The sequence below is a fragment of the Parasteatoda tepidariorum genome, chromosome 3 (genome assembly GCF_043381705.1).
Source record: "Parasteatoda tepidariorum isolate YZ-2023 chromosome 3, CAS_Ptep_4.0, whole genome shotgun sequence".
NCBI lineage: Eukaryota > Metazoa > Arthropoda > Arachnida > Araneae > Theridiidae > Parasteatoda > Parasteatoda tepidariorum.
In genome coordinates, this window is record NC_092206.1 from 63,401,618 (window position 1) to 63,413,947 (window position 12,330).

General features: G+C 28.8%; 1 protein-coding gene across 2 annotated transcripts in view; it reads left to right on the forward strand.

Moving 5' to 3' along the window:
• The first annotated feature begins 2,579 nt into the window (after window positions 1–2,579).
• LOC107447225 (sodium/calcium exchanger 3) overlaps window positions 2,580–12,330 on the forward strand; it is a 252,259-nt gene continuing 242,508 nt past the window's right edge. Inside the window, exons 1-2 of one of the 2 annotated variants that reach the window (XM_043039409.2) lie at window positions 2,580–2,696; window positions 2,783–2,969. The gene's annotated coding sequence lies outside the window, so the exon portion shown is untranslated. Of the gene's footprint in view, window positions 2,970–12,330 lie in introns of both variants that reach the window. The other variant, XM_071178742.1, reaches the window with a different exon arrangement.

Consider the following 12,330-nt stretch of genomic DNA (forward strand, 5'->3'; position numbering starts at 1 on the left):
ATATATACATATATTAGAAACTAGCATTTAGAAAGTACTTAGAAGTTATACATTGTAACAAAAAGATAGAAATAATAAAAAAATATGATAAAAACTTAACGAAAAATTGTCGGGTTTCATTATAGCGACGTGGTGAACAGCAAAAACTATAGGAGGTGATTGAAACTTGTAATGATATCACTTCTATGAATACTTTTTTTGCTTGATTTTGCCAATCTTTTTGCTATCTTGCCTCTCGAGCATTTATTATCAGCAATTTTATAATCTAGTTCAATTTGCCTCTGCATAAATTAAATATTGTATTGATAAATTTCTAACTCTTTTAAAATTTTGTCTGTATGACAACTACATTAATAGTTACTGTTTTTCACTCCTACAAATTACGGTATTTCCATGGGACACAATTTTAGTTCAGCTATGGTTGGCTTATTTTTAATTTACTGTGAGAAACACCTACATAATGAGATAAATCACAGCTTTTTATGTTGAAAATGAGGACATTTTCTGCATTAACTTTCCTGAGGTTACATCATTCAATTTAATCATTTAATCATTCAATTTATCCAAATTTTTCAAATCTTGTTAAAACTAGAGATGATGATATTGCTAAACCTTTTAGACTTACGTGTAGTATTGGGCCAGGAGCCCACTATCTCTGTATACTTTAAACGTAAAGACTTCAAGTTTGAGATACTCAGTCTACAAAAATATTTCACTTGCATTAGTTTCAAGATGCTCAGAGGTATGATTATTTCTCAAATTATCAGATTTAAAAGAATCCGTAGCAACAAAACTAACTTTACCTTGGAAGTGGAAGATTTCAAAGCTATAACTTTCCAATTAATTTTGTCAATCACCTTTTTGCACAATTTAAAATTTAAATCAAAATTTTATTAAATTGCTGCTATAACGCTGGATATATATTCTTGCTTTTTTTCTTTCTCAAACTTGAGCTAGTAAATTGGAAAGAGTATTAATTAAAAGAGTATATTATTAAATTGAAAAGAGTTTAAAGCCATTCCTTGAATTTACTAAGAACCCACAAATGTATGGGAATAAACGGCAGCCAAAAAAGATTAATACAGATACCATAAGTTGAGCTATCCGATGCGTTTAGAACTCTTCAAAGAATTATTTAGACCCATTTTTTTTCTGTTAGCTCTTATTTTTTTTATCTTTTTCTTTGTTTTTTTCATACATTTTACAAGTTTATATTGGAATAAGGGATTTAAGTCTGTTATTTCTGCAAATATTGGCGTTTATAATCGTGCACGCAGGGAAATTTCATAATTTATTTGTTCTAAATGAAACTTCCAAGTAGCATTGCAGTGTTAATAAAGCAAATTGTAATGTATCTTAATTAAATTAACTGTTTATAAATTAAAAGTTCAATCAGATGCATGCATTGCATAATTTTAGAACTTAATCTAAAAGAAGAGTATAGTTCGTTCACCAGAAGTTGAGACTTGGCTCCACCGCAGAGTTCATTTCAGCGCAGGAGTTAGAAGAGAAACATCTCCGTTGTTGAAATTGAGACAACCCTTAATTTGCGCCAAACGCAAAAAGTGAATTCTTTTTCAGTCACTTACTTTGCTTTATCATCTACTATTAAACCTTTTGTTACACTTGCTAATTAAATATAGTTTAAATTTAAAAACTGCTGTTCTCCCAGCGAAATGTCATAAAGGACAAACAATTCACTCAAAAGAAAGAAATATCATAAAAAATGGTGCAAATATCATCAAATTTATGAAATATTTATTGTTAAAAAAATGCACACGAAGTTTGCGAAATAAATATTTTTGCCAAATGATCGCCAAATAGCAACATTGTTCAGAATTGCTCACAACCTTCTCCCAAAAATAGCGAAATAGTATCGTCGTATACCACGTGATGAAGTCGGAGCCAAGTGCCAACTCCTGGTGAACGAGCTATACCAGTATATATATGAAGCTGGACTAAAATATACAAGTATCCAATAACCATCAAAGAAAGATCTCATATTGCAATTCAGTCTGAAAGGAACAACGAACGCAGTTTTGGGGGTTATTGAGGGTAGCGAGAAGGGAATGATATCCACTAGCTTAATATTTATTTAAAAAATAATGATTCATTTTTAAAATTTTTTGATCGGAAAAATACTTTTAAGTTACTTTGTTTACAAACTGTTAGCAATTTTTTTTAAAAATATTGCTAGCATTAAAAAAATAAACAGAGAAAAATCCATATTTTATTAAGCACATATTAAAGATACTTAAATTTTTTTCTTAAGAAGTATTTAAATTTAGATAAGAGATTTACTATAGTTTAGAAAAATAATGAGATTAAATTAACATCGAGTAATTTTTTTTAAAGAAAAAAATGCTTTTTTTACTTCACATTAAAATATAAAAAAATTAGAAATAAAGAGTAATCATTAAAACTGCTTCAACATTATTCAGTCAAAATCACGCTGTTTTCTCATTAAAAATGCGAAGGTGATTGCAGCTTTCTTTTATGTTTCGCTGGGACAAAGTTTCCGCTTTCAACAATAGATGGAGGCACTATCGATTTTTGCGTGAAGGTTCCCAGGAAGCCTCACCGTGGATATTGTCAGTAGCCCAGTGGTGAAAAACAACTTACGGCTGCAAAACTGGACAAGCGCGGCTGGGGAAACATTATACAGGAAAAGCGTATTTACAGTTTAAGTGCAAAATGTGAGAATTGTCTGCCGAGTAGGTTTTGATTTGTTCTTGTGTGTGAGTTCTAGGAACTGTTTATAACCAGACGATTTTTCTCGAAGGAACACCGCAACTCGCATGTGGGACCTTATGTAACAAAGATCGAATGTTTGTGGAGCAAGCTCCGTCCTTAGGGTCCGGTGCAAAACTTTTCTCCAGCGCAGAATACAGGAGTGTGTGGTGCATTTTGGAGAATTAGCTAATCAAATTCTGAATATTTTGCAAGTGATTTGGTTTCTGAAGGACGAAGTGAGTGTCCAAAATTCTTTCATACTCTGATTTTCATATGGATTATTTAAAGGATTTTTTAATGCAGAAAAAAATGGAATAGTTAGTTATTCTAATAAGTAAACATGTAATAGTAAAAATGGAGGTTTAACTATATAAAAATATCTTTTCATGATTTGATTCGGATTTCCACAAATACTATTGACAGGATTTTTCGCTGCAAAAAAACGGAGCCATACTTATTCTAGCGTGTTAACATATAAGGTATTATAACTGTATTAAAATTATTTAAAATTTTTTATTTTTTGTTAATTCAAATAGATTATTTAAAATATTTCTCGTTGCAAAAAAAGTTTCTATTTATTTAAGCACATGATATTGTCACTATATAAAAATAGTAGTGTATTTAGAGCATATAAAACGTTTTTAAACAATTCACTTTTAATTTGTTTTTATTCTGATTTTCATGCGCATCATTTAAAGATTTTCAGCTGCAAATGAAAAAACTGAATTTTTTATTTGTTCTAACGTGCAAACAAATAGGATCTTATAACTAATAACCATATAAAAACAACAAGGCATTACAACCATATAAAATATTTATGAATAATTAGTTTTTTTTAATTATTAGTATTCCAGTTTTCCTATAGATTATTAAAAGGATTTTTTGAAACAAAAAACAGAATTGCATTTGTTTTAGCATGAAAACATGCATCAGTAATAGGTTAGTATAATTATAAAAATTTTACATAATTTAGTTTCGCTTTTTTAAAATTCTGATTTTCATATAGATTATTAAAAAGATTTTCCNCAAAATATGTAGTAGGAAGACAGGGAAGTAATCTATACAAAAATTCGAAATATTTTTTTCTTTGTTTAATATTTTTGAGATTCTACTGTAAATATTAGATTTTAAAAATTTATGCAATTCATCTGAATATTAAATATTCGTATCCTGCAACGTTTCCTAAATGAAACATAGAACTCATAAATGAAAACAATAAACTAAAATAGAAGCGGATTTTGAGGTATCGAAAAACTATAGGAAGATTTAATTTTTTTAGAAATTTCTTTTCTTCCTGGGTATCAAAATTATTGAAGTATATTAAACTGTATCCGGATCAAAAATTGACTTGTTTCACCAAAAATAAACTTCATTTTGCAACTTGGGAAATGTCAAGTCTATAGTAAATGATGATTTACACTAATAATGTAATTTAAAAGAAATAAAAACAATTGTCAAAAATAAATAAATAAAATAGTTTTAAGTAGAGATTGGTCAGCCTGATCACCCTGCGAAGGGATCGAGGGTGCACGGTTTCTGTTTAATTTTTTCTCCTTTTACTTATTAGTTATATCAAGAAGCATTCGTATTAACGGTTGGCATTGCGACGCACTATTCATAAATTTTTTTAAAGAATATTGTTTATATTCCTTTATAATAAATAAAAGCTATATATAAGAAATGAAAACTACTGAAATTGAACTTTCTCTACAACTTTGAAAAAAACGAAAGATTTTATATATATATACATATATAGATATTTCGCGCTGCCGTGCCACAGGTCCTTGGTTCGATCCTTGGGCCGGGCAAGGCCGACTCAGCCTTTCATCCCTTCAGTGGGTCGATAAAATGAGTACCAAGCATGCTTGGGAACTAACACTGGGGGTTCCGCGTTCGGCTGACCACCTGACCGGAACATATGCTCTTGCACCCCAGAGCCCAAGGTCAAGAAAACTGAGATGGGCACAGTCGGCCTTGGCCCTCTTAATGGGCTGTCGCGCCACTGAGTTAGTTAGTTTTATATATAGATATTATTATAAAGGAGGAGACATTAAAACGTCTTTAATAGAAGAAGAATGAAAATTTTAAGTAAAACAAATAAATTTAAAAAAAGAATTAAATTTTTTTAAAAAAATAAAATAAATTTACCTCGAAAAAGTACAGATTCACACAAAACTTAATTTTTTTTTAAAATTAATTTAAATTTTTTAGCTCTTCCTAAAAAAAATAATTATTCCTCTCTCATTAAAAATTGATTATTATTTTTTATTTCATTCCTTTTTCCTTTTTGTTTTCTGTTTTTTTTCTTGTTTTCTTAGTGCGATTATCGTGTATCAAGGGTTCTGTGTAGTTACAGCTCAGAAGCAGTTATTTATAACTTTTTAAGAAAATTAATTTTTACTTTTACTGTTTTCTTTTAATTTTAATAATTTATATATATACGCATAGAGAGGTAGATTGCAAATGAATTAAAGAACTGTTAATCACTCATTGTTTTCTATGTGCGTATAAATTTACTATTTTTAATATGCTTCACCAGATTTTGTGTCCTTGAGCTTCCGAGATAACAATACTTTATGATTTTCTCAAGGTTTTGAAATGATGTAAGTTCATTAAATTATTACGAAGATTGATAATTGTTCTACACATTACGTAACAATTCCATGAAAGAAATATATTTTAAATGTTCGCATAATGAAGAACAAAACATCTTTATAACGTTTAATGGAGTGATTGGACTATCACGTACTAAGATGCAATCTTAATAGCTCGTGGTTCTAGTTTTAAATATGCTAATTAATTTACATTGGCGATATTTTGAGTTAACAAAGCAGACACAAAAGCATTAGTTTTATAAATGAATATGACTTTTTCTCGTCGGATTCAGATTCTTGTCTCCATCATTATATCAGAACATTAGTGTATCTCACAATCATTTTAGTGATATACTGTACTTTAACTATATTAATACAATATCTGAAAGCTCTAGTTTTTGCAGACATAATCGTACGAGTTGATGAATAGATAATTGCTTTTTGTTATTAATTCACACTTGTTAATTTTTTTCAAAATTCTGAAATTTTTTTTCCCTTCATTAAAATTTTTTTTAAATGACATTTCTTTTCACTTTTTTGTTTATTGTATTCTTTTTTTGTGTTATTATTTTATATTATGTGTTCTTTGTAATTGCAACTTTTGCGCACAGGGAATTTTACCAAAAGAGTCGGTAATTTTAATAGTACTAATATAATTTGTCTTGCCACAGGAAAATAAAAAGATAATTGTGCCATTTTTGTAGAAAATTCTTAGTCACATTCAATATAGAAGGTATCATTAAGGCCTATTTAAACGAAACCGCTCTTATTTAGTGTTTTCTCAACATTATTATTAATCATATTTTAGAAGTGGACAATGCGTGGATTCTAAAAATTTTGTAGATTAAAATGATAAAAATGTTGCAAATTTTACTAATTTATCTCCCCAATAAGAAATTATGAGTTTAAATTTTTTTTCACAAGTTTACCTCTTAATGAAATTAAAGATTAACGCCCTAATGAGGAATTTATCATGCAATACTAATATGTTTTCAAACACCTAATAGATATAGGTATTGAATTCTGAGAAAGCCTTCTTAATTTCTGTATTTCGAAGAACTTTATATTTAACAGAGAATCTTACCTTAAACAAATTTAAGGCCTGCCTCAGGACAGCAATTTTAAATCCATATTTTTCTATTCCTTAAAATGAAAAATATTTTCTATTTTAGTTAAATTTTCATTCATAATTATTGATGATATTATTACTTTCAACTTTATTGGAATTTTTACATACATTGATGCGATTTGTACTTAAGAACTTGTGCTAGAAAAAACTAATAATTTTCTTTCGCGTGCATGTTTTTGAGACCATGACATTTTTATTAAAAATAATGATGAAAATTCAGTTTCGTTTACTGTACTCGATACTGTATTTGAATTCACTTTTCAAAACTATTATATAGCTCTAGTGCGACGTAAGATATAGCTACTACTGTGGCGATTAGGTAGCAGATTCGAATCTCGCAATAACACTGAATAGAATTTTGTGATGTCCTTCTCTAACTTATACTATTTGTTTTCACTTAACAAAGAACTTAGATTTATAAACCGTACTCATGAGCTAGCATATGTGAGTTTAACAATAAATAAATAAAAATCTACAACGCTAAATGCTTTCTAATTTAGTGCTTACAAATATGAATGTGACAAATAAGTCCATGAACTTAGAGTTTTTATCTTGAGCAAGAATATTGAGATGCGATTGCTTTTATTACACATTGCTTTCTGTGTTGAATGTGATTATGAGTTTTCTACAAAGACAGATAGGTACTTCATTAACGTTGCGCTACAACTGCCCCATGGGCTATTGGCGACCGCCTGGGAAAAATTTTTGAGGATGATCCGAAGATATGCCATCCCAATTTTGATCCTCCTCAGAACGGTTGGCTTCTATGTTTTCGTTGCCCAATGACCTGTGCGCGAAGTCGAGCACTTTACGGTAGAACATTTTAACGAGTACAAATACCGCAGATCCTCAGTTCTTTCGTAGGCAGATCAAAGTGGTAACCGTTCAATGATCGCAGTCAATGAGGCGCAAACTGGGAACCGAGTTTTTACGATCAGTTCACAGCAGGACTTTCTACATAGACAGAAAGAAAATTATTTTCATTTAATTTTATTGTATCGGGTATAATATGGTTGATGGCAATTTAAAATTTGGATCTCTGTCAGTCGAAAACTTGATTTTTTTTCGACTGTCGAAGGTTCCGGCACTCGGTAATGCATGGGGGACTATTGAAAATTTGGCTGTTCATATTACTCTTCGGTTATTAAAACTTTTTTTGTTTATGTGTTTTTGTGGTTTGGCCTTTGTTATTTGTTGCCTTGCGGTATTGAAAATGTTAATTTAGAGAAATAAGCAAACTAAATCGCGTATCAATATTTTTAAAATAAAATGTTAAAATACATCAAGTTTCATGTAATTTTTTGTAAAATATTCATTTTATGCGATTGAGGACCAATTGTTATTGTTTCAAAATTCTAAAATAATATTTTAAAATTATTCATGAACTTGTAACTAAATTTTTGAAAAGCAAAAATCAATATCACCAATGAACAAAATTATAAAGAATTAATGTTTTTAAAATGCAGCCGAAATGGTTTAAATAATAATAATAATGGTAAATTTAAAATAAAAAATTTTAAGTTTACTTTATAGTATTATTCATATAGTATTTACAGTGTTTATACAATAACGGCTAACTATTGCTTCTAAAAAAAGAATAAATATCGTAAGCAGTTTTTAAATATTTAAGAGTTTTCTTATACTTTCTTGAAGAAATATTGCACACACATATTCTGATAAAATATTACAGTCAAATTTTTAAATTGTAATAACACTTGTATACCTTTATTTTTTTGCAGACACAGTAATATTTGTATGCAGTAAATTTTTATACACAATTAAAATTTCAATTCAAAATATAATAAAAACTAGTATTAATACCTTCTAGACTTCATTTTTCTATTTCTTTACCTGCTTAAAGCTTCCCTATTTCTATTGATTTATTCACTATTTTTCATTTTTAATATCAGCCATGTTATTTACATTGAAAAAATGGTAAATTTGAAGTCAGGATTTAAATTTCGAACCTATAGCAAAGAGTATACATAGGTGAAAAAGGCTAACTTCCATAGACATAATGTAAACCAGTTCCCCAAAGATATAATTAAGATATTAATTAAGATATATCTTTGAGAATACATTTATTGCCATATTGATTAAAACTGCCAACCCAATTTGACATTGAAAAAAAAGAAGAAGAAAAATTAAATGGTGGTTGGCGGGAGGCAGGGTAGCCGTTGTCCAGCAGCCAATTTACAGCTGACAAACCTCTTGACTGTCACTTTGCTTCTTATGTGCTTATGCTGAATCTTAGTACATATGATGTTTCGCTAAATCTGAGTATGATGCTCACCCTGTAAGTTGTTTTTCTAGTATAGCATACTGCACTGAGCAGTTAGCAGCGCATTCGAAGAGTTGGACTTCTCCTTTCGATATTTTTTGCTTGTAGATAGAAAAATCTGTATTTTTGATCTTTTTCTCCTTAGAAACCTTCATATATTTATTTATACATCGATTTATTTTTATTTCTTATGCATGGAGCATTTTTTGCATAAAATTCGAAAAAGATAGCATTCGTTTTTTTGCATAATATTCTTTTTCTAATATCAATAAAATATGTGTAACAAATCAATACATTTGAAATTATACAATATTTTAAGATTGTTTCAAGAAACTATAGTTTGTTAACACGTTTCTTTTTTTTCTTCATTTATTTAAACTTTGTTTTTTCTTTAGTAAACTGCTGACAATTTATAAACTATTGATTTGAAAATGTTTGGGCTTACCAACTCTACATTTAGGGTTCTTATTTTATTGTAATAGTAGCTAAATACTCATTATTCGTATCGAAAATTGTCTATGAATCAGCCCATCAACTGTTTACTTTTATGTAATAGTTTTCTTACAACGTTTTGCTTAGCTCACATTCTCACCTGCAGCGATGTAATTTTTTAAACACCATTCGGATCAATATCCAACTAGCTAGAGTACTTAAATCTTTATTAGAGCCTATTCCCAGGTGACAATACATATTTAATCATTCACCTGTAGGAAGAATTTATTGCCAGATAATTGCCTAATAAAATTTATCCTCAATCACAATTTTTACCATTCTTAGATTAACTAGAGTGCTCAAATCTCATTTAGAGCAATGGGCTTGATGGCAATGCAAGTTTAAATTATTACCGAAACACTTTTAGCAGGATTAATCCTAGAAGAGAATTTATTGTCTATCAAAATTTTCCACCGTTTAAATAGCATTCTTTTGTTCAAATTTTTGTCAGAGCGTTATACTAGATGGCAACGCTAATTTCAATCATTGTCTAATTGCTAAAAGCAGATTTACTGACATATTATCGGCAAAAGATATTTATCATCAGTCGTAATTTTGATTCATTTCCTTCACAAAAAATTATTAAAAGGAAGAAAATTATGATATGAAATAAAATATTTAAAAACAATGTTTTTCTTCTACATAGGCTAAAAGAAAATATTTTCTTCTTCTTTTTGACAGACATAGAACAAAAACGTGAGGAGTATAATGCAATAAGGTAAATAATGCAATATTTGTGTTTAAAATATTTTGAAGAAGTTTTTTATTCGTGTCTTTAAGAACGTAAATAATTTTGATATCGAATTTTTTTTGCGAGTTTCGTAAAGAATTCAAAATTTTAAATAATATTAAAATAGATAAGATTTTAGTAATGTTTTCCATTGAAAAATTTTGTACGTAGAATTCGTAGTGTCTTAATTTTTTTTTTAAAAGTAAATGTTTGGATTGAACAGTGAAAGTCAAAATATACAGAAATATACAAAATATACAAAATATACAAAATATACAGAGCAAACAATATACAGAAATAAATCGCGCTATTTAAAATGTAAGTCACTAAAAGTTTATTAATCTAAATTTAAATAATCAACAGTATGTTGAATGAATATAGAATTTATAAATTTACATGTATTTGTTTTTCAAAAATATATTCTACGAAATATTTTACGTATTAAGTTAATGAAAGTCCTCGGGTGTCACTGTCTGTTAAGGGGTCATGAGTTCGATTGTGGTATTCGTTATATCTGTTGTGGCTGAATGTCCTCTAGTTGGTTGCGGTGTGGAAGTTTGGAGAGAGGGTTACCGGCTCAGGCGCTCTCCACGTCGTCTGATCGGGGTAGGAATACCAGAGTAAGACGTATAAATGAAAGTTAGAGACGTCTTAGCTGTCATCACTTCACTTATCTGTTCACTGGCAATCCATCAATGATCAATAAGTAACAGATAGCAACCAATAGAAATAAGATTCCATTCGGATGTGAAAAGGAACGTTCCAATAGGAATGGTGCAAACGATTGAGTGATTTATTCAAATCAATGATATAGTTCAGCTTCTGACTTGGACATCTCTGTGGAGCATTGAAAAAAAATGGGGTCAGGTGCTGGCCATGGTTAGATGATGTATGGACTAGTTATGCAAAAAGTATAATCTGCTTTTGAATAAATGCAGTTATTATAGTAAAAGTAGTAGTAGATATTTTTAAGCATATTTATTGCTTTAAATATTTAAAATTATAATTAATAACTTTTATAGAACGCGTATTAAATTTTTTATTATAAATCGAAACAGGAAATGCATGATTAGAGTTTCTGGTAAAATGTTTACAAACTTTCATTTGCGCCCTATTCACGTTTTTTCCCTTAGTCTACATGACATAAAGTATACCCTATCGTTTTCGAATTTACAAACCTGATTGAAACAAATTTTTGTCATGAATTCAAAATTCAAAAATATATGTACTAGTGTCAACTAACTAACTATTGTTTTGCTGTATTAAGACCGATTGAAGCTTGTTAATACACTTTCAAATATTAATTATTTAATAAAGAATACAAAAAAAGTTTACATTTAATTAATAGAGTTGTTGTAAATTTAGATTATCGATCAAATAATTTAAAACGTTGATAAATCTAGCTACTAATTATTTTTTCTTTAATTTATTTTAAATTCAAGACTAAATGTACGTGTTTAAGAAAAAAAGGAAGATTGATGTCTCAAAAAAGCAAACAAAAAAATCTGAAAATAAATTCGTTTCTTATTTTAATAAAATCCAAACAAGATATTTTTCGAACTTAAAATAGGAATAATGAGTTAGATATTTTTCTAAAAAAGAGCGCAAAATATTGCTTTTTATATGAAAAAAAAGTGCTGTTTTGTTGTTAAAGTAACGAGGCCAAGACTGCTTGATGATTTAATATTATTTTGAAAAACTACAAAAGAACCAGATTAAAAGTTAGGCCATTTTTTATTAAGGTTGCCATTTTTTCTCTTCAATTTTAAATTTCGTTTTCAGTGCCCAAAGAGATCTTTTAGGTCGCTTTACATTTTTTCCCCAGGCATGAGCTATTTTTCTACTTTCTCCTCAATGATGACTTTCATTTTTCCTAGATTTTAAAGATTTATGGGAGAAGGGAAAGAAGTCATTGAGTTATTTTCAAAAAAAGTTTCTCTGTTTGCTTTTGAAAAAAAAAGAAATTGGGAAGAAGGCAAAGATATAATTTATTTTTGTTTGCTTTTTCGGTTTGAGTTTTGAATTTGTTTAGCTGCCTTTTAACAGGGCATTATGTTTAAAATATTCTGAATAAGGTGTGTTATCAAACTATATCATTGGGCTGTTTACACTGACACTGATTCAACGTAATACTTTTTCACACTTTACATCACGCACGCGCACCCACAAATTTATGCTGATTTCCTGTGATTTTTCCATTTTAAGCGTACCAACCGACATATTCTTCGGATATTATTTATTTAACAAAATATAAATTTAATATAAAATTTTAATATTTTTGATTACTATTTAATAAATGGCAATAAGCATTACATTTTAGAACACCCTTAAAAATGAACTACATATATATATACTTTTTTTGTTTATGTGT